We start from the raw sequence: 21110 nt of genomic DNA, 5'->3' as shown, positions 1-21110 counted from the left end.
AACAGAGCCAAGCGCTCTAAAAAGCTGCCTTAAAGCACCAGTCTCTTTGGGGACGTGAGCTGGAATCCCACTGCTGCCAAATATCTCCAACTATCTCTGTGTTAAGAAGCACTTGTTTTTTTTGTTATTTCCCTGCAGTTAAAACCAATTTCAGACCAATACATTTAAACAACCACGCTGTTCTTACGGCATGGCATTATCTGGCAAAAAAATAACATGACACCTCCTTTAAAACACACATGTTCTGCGGAGGGAACAGGAGAACTCGTGCCATTCAACCTTATAGTGTGATGTCATTTTCTCATGCTCGATTTTAGATGCTTTTCATGAAATCTATGATCCTTGTGAGTGCGCTCACCCTCCATAAAGGTAGCACAGATATAATGTGCCACGTTTTCAAAGAATCGCGTTAAATACAGGTCAGGAGAAGGCGACAAAATGTCCGCTAGGCAGTTCAGCGATGTCAACGGTGTTCTCTGTTGTTTAGGTGTAGAGTGCCAGCCATTACAACCAGGAACCACACAGTTTCAGGCGTCAAATAGACTTCCCCAAAACCCTAATCCTTTCCTTGCTCTGATGATGGCATTCAGACATTTCCTGCAACAAAAACAGGATACAGTCTTCAACAACACAAGTGAAAAGCTTGTTCCCTACCCCTGCAATCCTTCTCAAAGAAGGACTAAGTGTGCTCAGTGTTAAATGCATTGTTCATTATTAAAAATAATGATAAACTTTACTTTATATAGCGCCTTTAACGGTGCCTTCTCAAAGCACTTTGCAGAATGACAACAATAAAATAAAAAAACTACACAAGATAAGCAGGATGAGAATACACAGTTAGAGGAAACAGTAGATGGTGGTACTAAATACAGTAGGAGCAGAGGGGTAAAGAATAGTTCATTAAAGGCTCTTCTAAAGAAGAGGGTGTTAAGTCTGGATTTGAAGGAATTTAGAGAAGGTGACTCTCTGATATCCTTGGGGATAGAGATCCAGAGCTTGGGGGAATAACCGGAGAAGGCCCTGTTACCCATAGAGTGTAGACAGGCTTGGGGGACAGATAGGAGACCAGAGTTAGAAGAGCCAAGGTTGCGAGGTGGGGAGTAGAGCAATAATAGCTCAGACAGGTACTGAGGTGTCAAGCCATGGAGAGCCTTATAGGTGAGCATGAAGATTAAGAAGCCGGCATGAAACTTGACAGGAAGTCAGTTCAAGGACTCCAGGATAGGAGTATTGTGATCACTGACCAGGTCCAGTGCTCATTTCTCCCTTGTGGCTGCTGGTTCATTTTTGACTGTCAACTCTGAAGAAGTCCTCTATTTGACTTGATCAATACCAATCCCTAGAGGATTTCGAAAGGCTGAATCAAAGTGACATGCAACTCTGGTGGGACTCGAACCCACAACCTTTGAATGACTTAAATATCTCAACACTTAGAAGTCCAACACGCTCTCCGTTGCGCCACAGAGCCAACAGATATGCTAAATTATAAAACACCTGCAGAAAGCTGTAACACATGTGTATCCTTTCATTCTTAAATTGAGCTCTATAAATATCAGCAGTGAATTGCCTGGTGTCTATGAATAGATTCTGCTGGGATTCACACCCAGGATCTCTTGTTTTGTAGTCAGGTGCATTAACCAGCTAAGCGGTGCCTTGGTGCCATGGTGCCTACCCTGTGAAATGTTATCCACAACTTCAAACACCTGTGAGAAACAGGCAAATTTGCAGTGTTATGCCTGCTGACTCAAAAGGTTAACCTTTTCAAAGATGAAGATCGGGAGAGGATTTCTTTGTCAATTCAATCAAACGTTTCAGAAATGCTGAAAGATTGGTGTAATTCATGCGCAGCGCTGGCTCTTGTTTGCTTACAAATAGAATTAATTTCTTACTCCAATCTACTCAACTACAATTTTTGCAAATCATTTTGTTTAATTGCTTCCTACTGTATACTGTGCTGATTCCTGCACTGTTCAATTTCCCGGTTGATTTTCATTTCTTGTTTTGCAAGACAAGGAGACCGGCTGTTCAAAACGTTACCTCACACTGGAGCCGCTCTTTTCTTTCCAAAGGCTCAGAGAGAGATACTACGACAGGTAACACCCCGTGAGAAACATCATGAGCACCTGTAAAACCTTTCTACCTGCCCGCTCTCCACATCTAGGTGTGTGAGGAGGGTTTTAAAGGGACATTTTGAAGTGTAGAAACATTTTATTATTTTCTGTGCAGTTTTTTCCCCTTCAACAACATCAGAGGTAGTTTATAATACAAGAGTAAAAGCACACTGCACATCTGCAGAAGATCACATCTGAGTTTAGTTAGAGCAATATCAGAGATTGGAAGGTAGGCAGTTTCAGATCACTTTTTTATTCTAGTTTCAAGCAACCCTGAATACGTTTTCAAGAAAAATTTAAGAATCCCAGCCAAATTCAGTATGACTGCTGCACTGATCTACAGTATACAATTAGAATACTGTTTGTGCGTTATATAAGAAACAGAGCCCAGAGCATTTCTAAAACAGGAATTACACGTTTCGGAATGCGCCCTCCTTTATAAATAAATTAAAAGGTCTGAAGCCTGCTCCAAAGAAGAACTATATTGAGAGCTGCCAAAGAAGTCGAGATTTCACCAAGTGACAGGAAGCATCTCAGAAAACGAAGGTACAGTTGTTTCCACGCATCGGACAAGAAGAGCTGAAGCCACGCGGCATTCTCCGAGCAAGTAATGTGAGGAAGGAAGGCAGTGGTGAAGGCAGAGTCGTCGAGCGGTCTAGGGTGCTGGATTTATGCCTCAGACCTGGGTTCGAGCCAAAGCAGTGAGGCATGAACTAGGGTGGGAGTGGCGAGGGCACAAGCCCTACAACCCGAATCTGTTACAATAACAAGAGGACAGACAATGAAATATGGGTTATTTCGAAGTCGCAAATATGAGATATAAAGTCGGAATTCTAAGGAAACGAATTGGAAACATGATGTCGAACTGGGATTTAAATCACCCGGAACATTTCACTACATTGGGCAGTATGTGCCAGAGAGCAGCTCTTACAGATGCAGCCATTCAAAATGCGCGGGCGATACCGCATTATTTTGCGGTACGCTGTACGCAGTCTACCGCAAGCTACCGGTAAATACCGCAAGTTACCGTAAATTCTCCTATAATACGACAAGCAAAATAATAGTATCCGGAATTTCCGCAAGGTGGAGCTAATAAAGCTCAACCTCTCATGTTTGAGCTGTGGCCATCAAAGTCTTTAACGAAGATATTACTAATAGTATTAATAATGAATGACCTTGGACAAGCTGTAAGTGTAAACTCAAAGTATTGCCCTGGTCAACATTCTTTTTTTCATTGACCGTCTTTGTAAAAGTAACACCACAGCATTTCACAATCACGCATTTGTTTCCAATCATGCAACGTACAGTAATTTTTGAGAATCGATTCACCATGCCTTTCACATGCTCATAAAAGAGATTGATTTAGGAACATAAAAATATTACCGTATGAAAACTGTACTGTATACAGTATGTATATGTATATTTAATGTCTTAACTGTGCCCATTTAAGTATTGAATATTCATATCTAATTTTACCACTGAAGGGAAATCTTAGTAGCTGAGCATAAAAAGAATAGGAGCATACTGCAACGCGTGTGAAGGCCATAAACGATATTAATTTAGGAACATAAACATACAGTATATGGCTGGTCTCGGTACTTTAAAGAAAACATACACGAAACATGGTTTCATTATGACCAGAATCGGTCTTGAGATATTTTTAACTTGATTTACAGTATTTGAGAGGTATGTCTTAACACCGATACTACAGTGCTTAAGTACTGCTCACGTATATGTTTCTAGATTTATATTATGCATTTCATATGGTCAAATTACTTTTGAGCAACTAATAAGAAGCGGTATTGAAATGGTATGCGTTTTAGTTTCGTTTTGTGCTGGGACTCTGCTTTTAACAATGTTGCCGTGGATTGATTAGAGATATCAAGTACATACAAGTCATTTTTTAAATGTTGTAGTTCGTCTTGTAAAAATGTTACGAGTACATCATCTATCAACAATTTCACAGGTTCTGTTTCCATATTGCGGATTTTGGTTACGTAATATTATTTTCTAGATTTCACGTTGTGAATATATGATTTGGGCAAACAGAGCCGCAAAGAAGTACATTATGGGTTGTTGTTGTTTTTTTTTTGCAGTTTTATCTAGAACAAGCGATGCTTAAACCTTTGTCTGATTCTTGTGAAACTATCCACACGACAGTTACAGTACCTAGGAGTTGACTTCAGTGATGTCACTGATGGGATGTTTCTAAAAATCCATCCTCTGTAAAATGTCTTCTCTAGTTGTCTTGCATATGTATTCGCTAATGAAGCTGTGTGTTCTGAGCCTGGATCTCTACATTTCTGTAGAGGGCTAGAGGGCTAAAGACAGCTTGTGTTTAAATTGAGTGTAAGGCAATTTATGCTTCTAAAGTCATGGTCAGCATTTATTATTGTACTGTGCTGTAAACTTGTTCTGTGCCTAGTCACATTATTTTATAGCGTTTTTATAGCGTTATCAAATCCGGTGGAGTTTCCTGACTCCCATGTCACATGGTCTGTGATTGAAACCTGTGAAACCGGTTTAATTCGTCACAGCCAGCACTCTGGCAGAGAGGGGGTTGTACTCGTAAAGTAGAAGCAGGCGAGATTTCCAGCGAAAGACACCTCCCCCCCCCCCCCACCCTCATACTATTCAAATTGTATTACAGCATTGTAATTACACATTGTAATTGTATTACACATTGTACACATGCTTAAAAGAGAAGAGAGAAAACGCAAGCCTTCTTCAGGTGTGAGGGTCTTCTGCTCAGAATGAAACGCTAAAATGTAATGTAGGCTCTGAATGGGTTCAATTATGATTTGGGCTTGATTAAGGTCGCTGCCTTTCATCTAAAACCCTACTTGAATCCTTCTAAACTAAAAATCAGTGTTAGTGAGTTCTAAATAAAGAGGTATCCAGGTAACAGTGAAACGGGCGGACAGTCTGGGGAGATCACCCGTTTTCCATGTAAATAGTTCCCTGGTTCCGCACCCCTTGGTGTTTCTCTCGCTCTCTCTCGGGTCACCTGATCATTAGCTCGAAAGATTTCAGTGCTTTGTGTATATTCTAATGGTAGTGGGGGCAGGGTGTGTGGGAACAGGTTTGGTTGAAATTGCATTGGAGATCTATGTTCTTCACACCTGAAACATTTTCTCTGAAAGCATTTTCTTCGCAGTTTAACCAATCTTGTTACAGTTTACTATTATTAACCATATTAATTTTAAGTGCTTAATGCCATTTTTTGACCAGGCACGAATATTCTTAAGTCCATATCTTCGCAAGGGAATCAGTGCGAATTGCAATACTAATTAAATGACAGCAGGCACTTTCCACCCCCTCTGCCAGCAGGAACATTCCTATTCTTAGCTCAGCAGCTCATTACAAACCGGGTTTTTTTACACAGCGATACAGCTTTGCGTTGTGAATCTGTTTTTCCGTGTTTACAAAGAAAGTGCAATACAGTGATACTACCTGCTATACAGATACATATGTTTAGATATTTAGACCCTTAAATTAATATCATTATTAATAATAATGATTATAATGATAATAATGATAATCAGCCAGTGAAAGCTCTGTTGTCCTTCACATCAATGCCTGAAACATTTTACCGAACCCAGGATTTTACAGAGAGGGAGGAGGCGCGGAGCTCAGCAGTACAGAACGAACATTCTGCTGCCTGGAGCGCTTATGGCAGCAATCGCGTCTGCATTTATAACTTAGTTTTTGAAATTAATCAAGCAATATGAAGCATCTCTTTTTACTTTTAAGTCCCTTAATTATCATTAAGCACAGCTTTCTCACCACTTAGACTACTTTTTGATACCATCCTTAGTCAAACCAGAAACGTGTTGTTCTGTCTAATGACATTACAATTGGAAAGATTACAGATTTTAATCGTCTTTAATTTTGTTACATTATACATTTTAGAAACGTTTCATCCATACAAACACCACAAAACTATTTTCGATTGTATTTCTGAATAGTATGTTACACTTAGTTCACTGTTTTAAATACATCTAATTAAGAAAGTTAGGTGTTAGCATAAACTATTAGCAATCAATAATATTAAATTTAGCACTGTAATAAGCTGTTGCACTTTCCCCCGCATCTTGTAAAAATATATTTTCATTGCTCAAATATACATTAAGTCTGACTATCATATAATAAGTTAAATACAAAACTAAAGAAAAAACAGGGTTAAATATAATTCAAAATATTTTGCTAACAATGTTAACTGTTTATGAATAATAAAATGTATTAACTAAGGAGTAGGATGGCACAGTTGTTAGTATGTTTTTTGTTTTGTTTCTTTTTCATAAATACAACAGTAGTACCTGATGTCTCAGTGGCTTTCAAAATTAAATTATGCATGCAAACCTGCGAACTAGAAAGATAACTAAGATATTCATCCATTTATAATGGTGGCGAAGTGGTTAGCATTGCTATCTTGCAGCACTGGGGTCCTAGGTTCAATTCCTGCCATCCTGTTTTGTGGGGTTTACATGTTCTCTCTGGGTTACATGGTTTTTCTCCATATGTGTGATATGACTCCCTCTCGCACTCCAAAACATACTGGTAAGTTCATTGGTTTATGGGAAAACTGGCCCTGGTGTGTGTGTGTTTGTGTCTGTCTGTTCTGTGATGGACTGGCGCTATGTCCAGGGTGTATTCTGCCTTGTGTCCGTTGCTTACTGGGATAGGCTCCAAATCCTCTCTACTGGATAAAGAGATTAGAAATGGATGGAAGTAAAGGCACTGTGTGGATGGAACTATACACAGTGTTAGAAACCCACTATGAAATGGCAGCATCTCACTGAGAATAAAATATTTTATAGTGCTGGCTTAAGGAAACAGCCTTTCCACCTCTCTTGCACATCAGTATCCATACCTAGTTATTTAAACAAATTGCCTCTAATTATAAACATCTTAATATGCTAGCTCTGTGGATCCGCATCAGCTATGTTTGCCCATTCCTTCAATTCATGTGCATCCAACACACAGTTCAATGCCAGCAACTACACATAATCTAAAATACAATCCTTATTTCAGTATCTATGTAAACATATAGTCTGTTAACTTCATCATCTTCATCAAAAGTATGCCTAACCCCATTAGGAAGTGTTCTTGTTATAAGTGTATTCCTCAACTTTCCCCAAATTATCTTCTTCTTACCAACATCTCTAGTCTTTTATCCTGCAATAACTCAGCCAACACTTAAATCTCCAAAAGCTGCTTGTGTTAATTTCTTTAAATCACAAATATCATGTGTAAATACTGGCCATGTAATACTCTGCATTGTGGAATAATAGTTTATTTTAAAGGGAACTAGAGAAACTAAGAACTAGAGAAATCAAGAAAGGCTTTTTTTCTAGAATTAATAAATGCACATCCTGTTCACTGGGGAAATTAAATCCACACTGAGCAATCTTCAATATGTTCAGAATATGACAGCAAGAATCCTATCAGGGATGCATTACACCTGTTTTCAAGACCTTGCACTGGTTACCTATCAGATTTCGAGTCAACTTCAAAATCCTTATCCTCCTTATATACTGTCCTACAACTGTTATTATTGATCACCGAATTATTGTACTTGACATGACTTCATTCAGCCTTTCCTGAACGTCTATGACAGTCAGAGAGAGTGCTGTTTCTGGTGCGATCTTTTGCAGCTGACATTTCACTGTTTTAAATGAACAAGAAATTAGATTGCTCATAAATCAGTTATTCTATATAAACACAGCGTAATTGCCCTCCGAAAATCCTCTTTTTCTTGTTCGTTTTAGAGACCTTGATCGAAACTGATTTTAGATGTCAGAAAGGATTTATTTTCTCTGTATTTCCTACATTGCTTTGTCGAGATTTTAACTTTATATCTAACTTTATATCTAGGCTCAGATTTCAACTATAAATCGTGCAGTAATTAATAGCAGTAAATACTGATGTTTTGCGCCCTCTTACCACAAAAATATATGTTTTGTAGTTGGGATTAACTTTATTTCGTACGCGTAGCTACTCCGATTCGGACACCGAACAGTTAAAGATGGCGGCAAATCAGACACCCAGAGAGGGGGGGGGGCGTCTTCTCGCCTCCATAACTAAAATGCCAAATAGGAGTGGCTTAAGCGACATACACAGTCGTGTAACTGACAGTTTGAGGTAGCCTATCGTGTAAATTTCGCTTTGTTGCTGATAGGTTAAGCTTTCGAAACTCTGCCCCAAAGTCATGTGACTGATTTTTCGTCCTGTTTCGTTGGTTAAACGCAATGATCACAAGCACCACCATGGTAACTGGGATGTGTAGTTTTTAATTCCGTTTGAATTATAACTGTACGTACTGTCTTCATATTTGGCCAGGGCTTTAAAGAGAAGGCGCGCCAAAAAATGTCGGTGCCATCGTCTCCGCTTTAAAGGTACCCCCGTGCTGGAAGAATTTGACCTCGGAACGTTTGCCCAGCGTAGTTATAGTGGACATAAAAACAAGAGTTCGCTGGCATTATATCCTAGAAGACACAGACCGGCGCCAGACCGGTAAATGCCTGATGAACTAGGGATTGGACAGTTTCCAAGTGCTTGTACAATCGATGGAAATGTTCAAATAAATGTGCAAAAGAAATAAACAAAATAATCATTTATTTCTTTATCATATTGGCTAGCTAATGTCCTCTCTTTGCTAGTTAGTGGCTGTGTTTCTGCATTGGGTAGCAACGGGTGACTGTTCTCAGGCGGAAGATGTAAACAGCTTAATTTTCGTGTTAAATAATTTTTAAAAATTAAAATTCATTCTATACAGCAATCACATATTTGGGTACCGTTTCATAAAACTTTCATGCTTAAAATGTTTAGGGAGAAATGGAAGACTGGTGTGTATTTTTTCTTTAAACTATCAAGACCAGCCATACACAGTACAGTTAATATACATACAGTAACGTTTATGTTCCTAAATTAATATCGTTTATGACCTTCAGATGCGTTATGCTCCTCTTCTTTTTATGCTCAGCTACTAAAATTTCCCTTTAGTGGTAAAATTCCATATAAATATTCAAAACTAAGCTGATTTAAATGTGCACAGTAAAGACATTAAATGATTAAATCTTTTCACTACCAACCAATGCACCACGAGTGCCCCTGTCGGTCATTTTGGCCAGCCAATCACTTACCGCGGTGCCCTGCGGGTTGGTTACTGTACCGCGGGTTTTTTACCACTCATTTTGAATGGCTGCATCTGTAGCATCCCTTTGATAGCTCAGTTGGTAGAGCGGTGGATTGTAGTGGGAACAGCAGGGCATCCTTAGGTCTCTGGTTTGAAGGAAGGTGCTTTTTGTGTACTTTAATCAAAGGGTTAAAGCAGTGAATCCTTTTCACTCAGACGTTGATCAAAAGCTCAATAAACGACGAAGCAGAGGCTCTTGTTCCAAATTCAGCCCACCTCTTATTGTCTTGTTTTGGCCAAGATCTGATCTTTGAATTCAGGGACTTCAGGGACTACTCTCTCTGCTTTGTAATTCATAAGTAGATACAAATGTCAAGTTTGTTGTAGATATAAACAAATCTCTGTTTTCAAAGGATAGGTACTTAATTGGCTTTATGATTTGGTATTGAGTTCGTTATATCGTTATATTTTTAAGTTTGTGCTTTCTGTGTTTTTATCGTATTGTGAACTTATGTTTGAGATAAATGCTTACAAAGGCAAACAAGGCACACATCTGTTTATACCAGCAGTGAATTGTACATTTTTATTAAGTACAAGCTACTGTGCACTTCTGGGAGTATAACAGGTTCGATATAAAGTGGCAAAAATATAAAAGGGGAAAATACCCCAGACTGCGTGTAAAGCCCTTGCTGTGGCTGTTGTTTTATTGTTAGATAGAAATGGTGTACTGTGCACGAAATGTTGCAGAAACACAATCCTTATTTCTTCATTCCCATGAATTAACTCTGTAGTAAAGGAAACACAGGAGCGGGAATCTGCAGCCATTCTTCGATTGTGGTGGATTGCTTGTGTGAAGAGAGTTTCTGCACGTCCCTAAGTCAGTTCCACAGTCATGCTTTGGTTTTTATCTGGCACTTTTTATGTCCAAGGAGCTCAATGTGCTTGACATCTCCCAAAGGGTGATAGACCTTTGGGTTATTTATGAAACTGCTTTATTCCCCATTCTTTCTATACTCGTTGATAAGTAAACAAGAAATCCTGTAAGAGAAAAAAAAATATTTTAGCTAATCGCTGAAACTAGCACCAGCAAATGTTGTGTTAAAAAGAAATGATTTAAAATGATTCGTGATCTAATTTACCAGAACAAATGCTTTTTTTTCTATTGGCATTGTAATGTCTTCTGAATGTGTGCTTAGATACTGTTACTGGTCTCAGCATATGACTATAAAACGTCTTCTTTCTATTATTCTTTATTTATTTGTGAAAAGACGATAAAGTTCTTAACAAATTCCATATATTATATTTTCGCAATCCGTTTAGGCTTTAACAGACAACTGTGTGCTTTCACAGAAAGAGTAACAAGAAGAGACGTTTCCATGTTACTTGCAGACCTTGATAAAGGTGAATGAAAAAGGGATGGGGTTCGGACCCGCGATCTTCGGTTTACGAGACCGACGCTTTGCCACTTGGACACCGTTCCTTCAGAGGGAAGGTGCTAGCCTACTATACTATGTTGAATCAATGCTAGTAATATTGCCTATTTTGCACACACCTAACTATATATTTATTTTGTATTACTCTACGTATTTTAATTTTTCGTCTATTCTGGTTTTGCTTGTCTTGGGTTGGACTGCTATAACACCTCAATTTCCCGTCCATATCAATACAGTTTTATCTATTTCGAGCGCTTTACTGCATTTTTTTTTGATTGATCAACATTTTCCATGGGAGATGTGAAGCCATCGAGCCTGTACTGCGCTTCACATTGAATACGTTGAACATGAGACGTGCTAGATAATTTCTCAACCTTTCGCTTCGTGTCCGGGCTGCTATGCGTGTAAAGGAGGCGAATTGAAAATGAAACATGTAATCGACTTAAAGAAAGTCTTCACAAAGGCGTGCGTCTGCTAGCTCTCCATTATTGACAGTTTAGTGGATTTTTTAAACGAAAATACAAACTGCAAAGTTTCGGACACATGAAGAGAAATCCGTGTGCTGATTGACTCATAAATATCGTTACAAATTACAAATTTGTAGTGTAAACCCGCTGGTGGTGTCTGACCACCTGAGCACTATTTTTTCATGTTCTTCCCTTGTAGTTTCCTTGCTCTTTTACTGTCCCTTTCTCCCACGCGGAGACGGAAATCATTCCGAAACCGTTTCACCCTGTGTTTGTGCAACGCCAGTGTGTGAAGGGAAAGTAAATTATGTAGCTCCAGTAGCGCAATCGGTCAGAGCGCGGTACTTATACAGCAGTGAACGGCAGAGTCATGTCGAGGTTGTGAGTTCGAGCCTCACCTGGAGCAGTGTCTTCAGCTACTGAAATCAAGTGACGAGTTAAGGTGCTCTTCGGTATTTGCAGGTCTAAATTAACATTAAAAAAACAAGAAGGCTCCACTGTCGAAACGTTGTTCAGCATGGAATAAACCTTCACTCGTTCCTTTGCATGCATGCTGACACAGCTACTTACTTACATTACCATCAGCTGTGGACCTCCAACTGATCTTCTTAGACGAGAGGAGCACGATGGAGTATCAAAAACTTGAAAAAGCTCTCGCAGTTAGATTCTGTTTTTTTACGTGTCTGACCACCTGAGCACTATTTTTTCATGTTCTTTCCTTGTAGTTTCCTTGCTCTGTTACTGTCCATTCCCCCCCCAGGCAGAGACGGAAAACATGCCGAAACCCTGTTTCACCCTGTGTTTGTGCAACGTCAGTCTGCGCAGGTCTTTAGCTACTGAAAGCAACTGTCCAGTTTAGATGCTGCTACGTATAGGTCGTCCTAAACACCTTATCTAGTGGGATTGTAGTCTGTTAGGTATTTGCTGGAGTTCCGGTCTAAATTAACATCAAAGGAACAGGTAAAGGTTTATTCCACGTCACACCCGAAGAAGGGTCCACGTCGTGTTTCCTTCTCTTTTCAGCATGGAATAAACCTATACTTTTTTCTTTGCAGCTGACGCAGCTCCCTACTTAATTTCCCATCAGTTGTGGACCCCCTGCTGATCTGTACACAGATAGATGAGAGATATCTTCTTAGACGAGAGATCTACTGGGACTAAGGGAGCACGATGGGGTACAGAAGACTTGAGAAAGCTCTCGCATTAGATTCTGTGTTTTTGTTGTTCCCCAGATTTGTTTTTAATGTTCTTTTTGTTTTGAATTTGTTCCGTTAAGTAATTTTTTAAAATTTTATTTTCTGTAGTAGTTAGACTACTACAGTGATTAACCTAGGTTCCCGGAAGACTTCTGGCTTTGTGGTTGTTGTGTTTTCGCGTTACAAGTATTTTTTTTCTGTTGATAGGACCCCACGCATTACTGTGGGACTAGTTAACTTAAGTTCTTACATTGTACCTTAAAATTACCACAAAAACTGCTACTCTGTTTTTCTTTTTTTTTAATAAAGGCACAAATTATGTGTTTTTTTTCTTGCGGCTGATTGGCAATGACCCTACAACAGGTCATGGCAACGAACGTGGCTGCTGAGATTTGTCAGCAGCTCTGTACTAAACCTGTTCTCAATTGCAACAAACCTAAAATAACATCTGCTGCCTATTAGATGTTACTGATGTATGAGACTAACTTAAACCACCTCTTCACAGGGTTTAAGTAGCTCAGTAGTGGAACAGGTGATCGCATTTGAACTGTTCTGAATGTAGTGGAAATAATATAGTCACAATAACGAACATATGCACCACTCCCTTGAAATATTTAGCTAAAATTGTTTTCTAGGCACCACAACTATTCACAATGAATTTTATCAATACATGTCTTTATTAATAAAAGTGTAATGTATTAATAATTAAGATTAATGTATATCTTTATTAGTAGCTGTATTACAGGTAATGCATGTACAGCCTTTAATATGAAATAGTGAATTTTCAGGTATCCTGGGGAGGGAAGAAAACTGAAATGAAGGAAATACATATTTAAAGGGGGTGTAAGTCTTAAATGTGTTCAGTCACATCTGGGTGTTAACTGAATAGATTGTATTACTTATTGTGATTTGACACATTTCTCAGGAGACAGCAGAAAAATGGTGGAATTTGCGCGTACAGAAAATAACTTGAACTGAACAGGCAAATGTAAGGTGATGTTAAAGAAAAATAAAACTTTGTCACCTTTTTCAACGTGATTATTTAAGACAGTTTATCGGAACCATATCTCTCCTCGATTCTGTGGCTGTAGTCCAACAATATCGGAGGTGAAACAAGCAGAATGTGCGGAAAGAAATGGAGACGTAACGGGAGACTCATCCAGTCGATTGAAAGGTTGCGTAAACGACGCTGAGAAGTGTGGTTTAAAAACTTTGCGAGCTAGGTACGAATCGAACCTACAATCTTCCGATCCGAAATCGGATGCTTCATCCATTGCGCCACTGGCCCTGATACCCTAACCCCACCACTGTGAGCTTTGTGCCGCTATTAGTAATTCTGTACATCGCTCCAGTCCAAATTTTCTCAATTAGATTCACGTGTTTTCTACTTGTATTTAGCTACTAGGTCTTTCATTTGGTCTGTTTTAAAAATAGCATCTCTTTAAAACAGACAAACGGTTTTATGTGTCGCACTGAAACTCACACACGGGGGAAGTCACACGAAAGATAATCACAGATAAGATATCACGTTTAAAAAGAAAACCAGAGTGGCGATAGAAAACAAAGCCTTATACACGCAATGCAAGTGCTCTGCCACTGAACTGAACTCCTGACAGGCACTTTTGCCTGCGGCTCTTTAATTGTGTTAGGAAGAGTGACGCGTCTACACAGTGTACAATTTAAAGGTCGAAGCAAGACAATCAGATCAGAATTCAGAACACGAGCCTCTGCTTTATCGTTTACTGAGCTTTCGATGAACCTCTAAGGGTTATCTTCTTTTTCATCTTTTCTTCTACATTCATAGGTTTAAGGCTAAAGACAAAAAAATAGTTTTCATTTTCTTGCCAGCTGGTAGTAATTCTTCTGCACTGACAGGGGAGATTAGTATTTTATCTATCGCAACTTGTGTGCAGTTTTTGAAAAACAAGTTGTTCCAGAAATGAACACTTACATTAAACTTAAGGCAGACGCCTGCTGCTGTCCATAATGATAAACTCTACACGACGAGAACGAAAGGCACTGGCAGGATTTGAATTCAGGTTCACCAGTTTACTAGACAGGTACTTTAACCAGCTAAGCTGTGGCCCTGGTGGAGGCCTGCCCTTTTACAGCCACTTGGACACACCACTCTGAGACACCTGCGTTCTGTTTGCGCTGAGCCTGCTCGCTGAGCAAGTGACGAGAAATGGCTTTTATCTGGTAATTTCATGTCCAAGGAACTCAATATGCTTTTTATGTTCAACAGGATGTCCACTACAGCCGGCACTGAAGCGCAGCACAGGCTCTGTGGTTTGACATCTTCCAAGGAAAATGTTGAAATCGTAGGTGGGAGATAAAAATTGTCCTTGAGTAGAGCTGAGTGGTTTCTCCCCATGTGTGCATTAGTTTCCTTCAGGTGGTCTAGTTTCTTGCCAGCAGCCATATCACTTTGCAACTCATAACTAACAGCCCACTGAAGCTAAAAAAAGTGTGTGCCTGGCCAGTACCTGGATGGGAGACCTCCTGGGGAAAAAAAAAAACTGGTTGCTGCTGGAAGAGGTGTTAGTGGGGCCAGCAGGGGGTGCTAATACCCCAGTATAGTGATGGGGACACTATACTGTAAACTGGCTCTGTCCTTCTGGTAAGATGTAAAACTGAGGTCCTGACTCTTTGTGGCCATTAAAAATGCTGGGACCTCTTTCAAAAAGAGTAGAGGCCAAAGTAGAGTATATTACTGAGGACTAACTGTCCCTCTGTTCTACATAGATGTGTCAAATTTCCCATTGGCCTTAACCAATCATGGCCTCCTAATAATCCCCATCTATGATTTGGCTTCATTACTCTGCTCTCCTTCTCACTGAGAGCTGATGTGTGGTGAGTATTCTTGTGCACTATGGCTATGGTCCCATCATCCAGGTGGGGTTCCACATTGGTGGTGGTGGAGGAATGTCCCCATTACCTGTAAAGTGCTTTGAGTGGAGTGTCCAGAAAAGTGCTATATAAGTACAAGCAATTATTAATTATATTTTTTTACCACAGTCCAAAAACATTCTGATATTATTTTAGCAAGTTAGTTTAAAAAGGCCTGACCCTTTATGATCATGAGTTTTCCAATGTACGTCATTCCTGTTTATAGTTTTAACTTTCCTGTGTTCCAGTTATTTAAATCCAGATGCTTTTGTAACTCACTGTAGCTATACAATTTCTGTAGGTTTTGGATTAGTGATGCTGTACAGTGTCTTCTTGCAGGACCCATGATTTCTCTTGATTTGTAGGGAAATTTAAATAACATTTAGGTTGTATCGTGTTGTGTCTATCTTTGTGTACAGTGTTTTTTGTCCTTTGTGTGGATCTACTGATACTTATGATTTGAAACAAACAAGTAACTTTCTTCTTTCTTTTGATTTTATTATTGCGAATGACCAAGGGCTCATTAATTTTTAATGATACCTTTAATGTCATACATCAGAAATGAGCATATCAAAACCAAAGATTATTGCAAAGCAACATTTTAATAAAACGTATTAAAAAATATTCCCATCAAAAGTGGTACATTCAGAACTGTACATCAATCAACAATTTTATTTCCTATATCTGGAACATCAAAAGGTATTAAAAGAAAGGCTGAGCAGAAATGGAATGTTCAAGTCTCAATTTTGCAAAACAGAAGCTGCAGGGCAGTGTGGAAACAGTGGAGTGAAGTGGACTCAGGTCACAGACAGTGTCAGTGTGGAAACATTGGAGTGAAGTGGACTCAGGTCACAAACAGTGTCAGTGTGGAAACAGTGGTGTGAAGTGGACTCAGGTCACAGATAGTCTCAGTGCTCAGAACTGTTGTAAGACTGTGTGACTCTGTTGGTGAAGCTCTTCTGTGTCTAGACCTACAGGAGGAGCTTCTCCCAGACAGCCCTGTCAGTCTCACAGCACCCATCCTCTCCCTGAGACTCGTCCCCAACATCATCGTAGTCAGTCCTGTCAGGGGCAGGGGCTCCTTCTTCAGAGGGCAGTGTGGGCAGGACCCTGTCCACTCCAGGGCCAGCGTGGGGGACACCTGACAGAGAGACACAGACTCATATTTTTACAAATGACTCAGTTATTAACATAATACTGATACAAATAAGTATTATGAAAATGGTGAATATCAGAAATGACTGAGTAGATAAATTAATAATTAAATCATAAAGTCATAATCATAAGCCTCCAACTTGTAAAGATTTTGCCAAATATATTCCCAATAGTTAAATATTTGTCATTAACGACACAACACACAAAAAATTACACACAACAAACATACAGCACACAATTACACATTTGCTGACAAGGTGTTTTAGACACCTACATCCTAACCACCCAGAAAATCCTCAAACTGCTTGTTACGATCCCTGCCTCTCGGCAACGAAAGAGGCAGAAGAAGGCGTAGCCTTAATTCATCAGTCCACCTATCAGTGTACGCTTTCACCACCACACCTCCGTCTCATCTGGTATTTAAGCATTAGTCTTTCCCTACCCCCTCGCTCAGTATTGGTTTCCCTTTCGAGCTACTTAGTTGCGCTACGCCTTCTACCTCCTCGTACTGTTCTGGTTCCGACTTTGGTTTATCCCCTTTTACTACGTCTTTTGGATTACGGCTCGGCTTCGGTTGCTTCCTCCTAGTTTGGTTCTTTGGCTTCCCCTGGACTCTCGGCTCTCTCCTTCATCTACAGTTTTGGATTACGGTCTGGCTTTGGCTACTCTCTCCCTGTTTGAATCACTGGCTTCCCCTGGACTCTCGGCTCTCTCCTTCGGCTACAGTATTTGGATCATGACTTGTCTCTATCGGCTCCCGCAAGTGGGTTCACTACTTGGTTTCGGTTTCACTGGCCGAATCCGTAACACTGCTACCAAGTTTTTCAGCTTTTACAGATCACCTACATAAAAGAAAGAGAAACCAAACCTTCTAAACCAAAGACATTACAACCTACAGTTAAATCTCTTTGTGAACCCAATTGTTACAAAATGAATGGGAGCCTATCTCCCTGTTCTAAAGATGCTCCCACTAGCCAGGAGAGGCACTTTTTTAACCAAGGGATTCTCTAAACAAGAAATTAAAGTTTTAAAAACAACAGAAAGGCAAGCTCTCTTTATGAGGGTCAAAGACTAAACTCCAATCTGGTCTTTCCAGTTGATCTGGACAAGTAGTAGAAGCAAGAAATAGCTCTGTCATTCCTGGATTGTTGATTGACAATCATTTACCCAGAACTTAACTAAACTTTATGGTTGCTTTGATCACTGAATCTCACACCTCAACATCTCAGCAAACATATCCTTGCTTTGCAGCCCCTAGCCATGTAATGTAATTGGAATTGGAATTGGAATTGATGACATTAGCCAGGTGTACCTAATTTTTTTAAAACACTTACATAGTCACAATAGTGTAGTGAAAGGGGATTTTAATTTTCTGTAACAATCAGAAATTATAGCAGTATATTTTGAGAGTACTTGTAGACTTTTAGGAACTAATCAAACACCATAATCTATAGTCTCACATGTATTCTAACCAAACAATATACAATTTATTAATATAATCATAATTTGCATAACAAAAAAATAAGCATAATAGAACATATCTGAGAAGTAATCTGCTTTGATATCAATGGCTATTAGTGGACTAACAGTTATAGTATACAGAATAGATGTTACAATATTGTAGTCAAAAGTGTTTAATAGGATTTTTTAAAAATTAAATGGTATCTTTTTGGAAGACTTGATGATTCAGTGTAGAATTCACTTATACTTATGAAGTATCAATGCTCTTAAACCACAGTGAGGAAGACCTAGTAATTTCTGAGCCTAGTAATTCTCTCTGCAGTCAGAGAACAGAATTCCTGGTCTTGGGGAATCTAAAGCTTTGTTCTGCCCAGACCTCATTCCCTCACAATTAATCAGCTGCTGATCAGTTTAAATCAATTTGGCTATCTGATTGGCTAGGTGTGTCAGGGTTTCAATGACACTCTGATCTTTGTGATCTAACTTTGTACAATTCAGGTCTCTCAGCCTTTATTAGCTGTTATTGATCCTTGTAGGACATGACAGAGTGAAGCTACCGCTACTGCAAAATGCCTGATTCCCCCCTGTCTTGGATGACAGTGCAACAGAGATGGATTACTGGAGGTTATCTCTCTCATCCCTGAACTACCTAACCCACACTGAGCCCCCTGGCTGTAGCCCCCTTTACCTGAAGTGGGGTCTCCCTCACCGTCGCCCACATCACTGTATCCAGAGGGTGTCTCATCAGAGAGGAGTCTCCCTGTGAACAGAAGAGCAGGTCAGTAATGTCTCTGTCATTCTGACACAAACTGGCCTCTTCATTTCCAGTTAGTGTTTATTTGCAGATATGAAATTAGGTTGAGGTTTATTTCTGACAAAGGCTACTGTGGGCTGGTACAGGGGGTACTCCTTAGTCTTATTTAATTTAACTCACCTGACACAGTGTCTGGACTCTGGGGCACAGTGATGGCATCATCATAGTACTCAGGGGCCTCTTCTTTCACAGAGGACATCATCTCTCCTAAAGCACACAGAGCACAGCTTCACTGTCACTCATCAGAACACTGAATGACATCTAGAGCACAGGACTGCTGGAGCTCATCAGAACACACTGATTAACTCAACATCACACAGGAACTAAAACTCCAGGCTCTAAGTACAGGAGATCAGGGGGATCCTGATTTCCAGTCCTATTCACAACTGTAATAAATGTAAAACAATTCCTAGATTTTCAAATAAGATGTTGAAGGACAACAGGGCAGAGAAAGTTTGGCTGTATTTGGACAGAGAGGGTGGTGATGTGAACCCTATGAGATACTGAAGAGGAGCCGGACACTGGCAGCAGTGACCCAGACTGAGTGTGCAGGGCTGAGATCACAGAGAGAGAGTCAGATTCATGTAACTGGTGCAGAATAGTACAGACTCCGTATTCAGAGGCTGAGAGAGAAGAGTGAGAGAAGAGAGAGTAGAGAGATTCAGACTCAGTGGGATTGGTGCAGAGATTTCCCATGTGACTGGACTGAAATAACCCACCTGACAAGGCATCTGGGCTCTGAGGTACAGTTACTGCATCATCATAGTACTCTGGGATCTCTTCTTTCACAGAGGTTATTGAGTCTCCTGAACCACACAGAGAGACAGAGAATGTACACTTCATGACTCAGACTTAGTTTGACCATTGAGCTGCAAAGTAACTGTAAAGTGTGATTTTAAATGTTTTGTGGTGTATAGTTAAGCCAAAACTCTAGGATCGCTGATTAATCTGATCTGAAAGGCAGTTTGTACAGCATGCTCTTCCGCAGTCTCCTTTTTTATCAAAACCAATTAATGCAGCACCCTGTTTACCACCCCAGTATTGACCAGTTCTAGTTTTGCTCAGCATCTGTGATTTGCTGAGATAAGGCTAGTGTGAGGCAACACTGAAGAGCAGACTCCCCTCACCTGGTACTGGGTCTCCCTCACTGTCCTCCACATCATCGTATCCAGAGGGCAGCTCGTCAGAGAGGAATCTCCCTTTGAACAGGAGGACAGATCAATATTACCTGCAGTCAGACAGCAGACTCATTGCCTTCCACTGGCTGTGGAAGAAGCCAGGGTGTGAACAGTATCTCAGAGTTTGTGTGTATAAGGCAGATCAGGACCGGAGCAGTGCTGATTTTCTTCCGTTATTTTAACACCAGTTGAGAAAAAAAATCCTACGGGTTTAAAACCAGTATGGTGAGATTTTCTACAAGTGTTAAGTCCTCAGATTTTCCTTAGAGGGTGAAGACTAATCACACCTGAAGACTCTCTCCACTCACCTCTCCTGGGGGCACTGTAGGTTCCCTCTCTGGCCAGTTTGTACTCTATTTCCTCGTAGACAGCATCATGATAGGGGGTGAGTGCTCCCTTAGATAGGGCTGTGTGAGGAAACAGACATTCAGGGTTAACATGCAGGGAGCAGAGTACAAGATCAAACATTGACTACTAAACCTTCTTTGGACATTACAGCACATAAATGTTATGCTTCTGGATTTGCAAATTTCCTGATATCTCCATCTTTAATTGTTGATAATCTTTCTTAAACTTCAAATGGTTTTCTCTACCAGGTTTATTCCTCAAGGAAATTATATAAATATCAGTTCCATGTGAGTGACAGAAATGACCACTAGAGGTCACTATGTGGATGGTGAGTTCTCTCCCTACCTTTCCTCAGCTTCCTGTTCTGGATCAGCTGCCCCACTAACAGGGCCAGCACCACGAAAAGCAGAGCCCCCAGCAGCAGGAGGACCATGGGTGAGGCAGATAGACCTCCCAGTGGCTGTGTCTGGGGTGTTGTCCTGGTTCTGCCTGAGAGGGGGGGAGACAATAGATGAAAAGGGATCAGGAGAGGTGCTCTTGGGCTCATATACACTTCAACACATGTCCTGTTCTCCTCCTGTTCCCATATGGGGCTCATGGCTTCAGGGTTAACCCAAAATCAGCGAAGAATATAAGGATTCCCAACCTTACCCATCAGAACTGTCAGTAAATCAGTGAGGAAAGAGATGACACTAGCACTAGATCTACACTGGGAAGATGAAATTACTGATTTTCACCCTGAGAGAGGAGAGGAGACACTATAGCAACACTGGGAATCTGAAGAGACACTGATCTTCACACTCAGGGAGGAGAGGAGACACTACAGCTACACTGGGAATCTGAAGAGACACTGATCTTCACACTCAGGGAGGAGAGGAGACACTACAGCTACACTGGGAATCTGAAAAGACTGATCTTCA

General features: G+C 40.2%; 2 non-coding genes across 2 annotated transcripts; one reads left to right on the top strand and one right to left on the bottom strand.

The window, feature by feature from the left end:
* Positions 1 to 1375: 1375 nt before the first annotated feature.
* trnar-ucu (transfer RNA arginine (anticodon UCU)) lies at positions 1376 to 1468 on the bottom strand. Its single transcript has 2 exons — positions 1432 to 1468; positions 1376 to 1411 (listed from the first exon to the last, which is right to left on the bottom strand). It is a non-coding gene; the product is annotated as a tRNA-Arg (tRNA).
* A 9993-nt stretch (positions 1469 to 11461) lies between these two features.
* On the top strand, positions 11462 to 11555 carry trnai-uau (transfer RNA isoleucine (anticodon UAU)). Its single transcript has 2 exons — positions 11462 to 11499; positions 11520 to 11555. It is a non-coding gene; the product is annotated as a tRNA-Ile (tRNA).
* The last annotated feature ends 9555 nt before the right edge of the window (positions 11556 to 21110 follow it).

The sequence above is a fragment of the Lepisosteus oculatus genome, chromosome 14 (genome assembly GCF_040954835.1).
Source record: "Lepisosteus oculatus isolate fLepOcu1 chromosome 14, fLepOcu1.hap2, whole genome shotgun sequence".
In the NCBI taxonomy this organism is placed as follows: Eukaryota; Metazoa; Chordata; class Actinopteri; order Semionotiformes; family Lepisosteidae; genus Lepisosteus; species Lepisosteus oculatus.
This window is presented reverse-complemented; position numbering and strand designations above follow the sequence as displayed.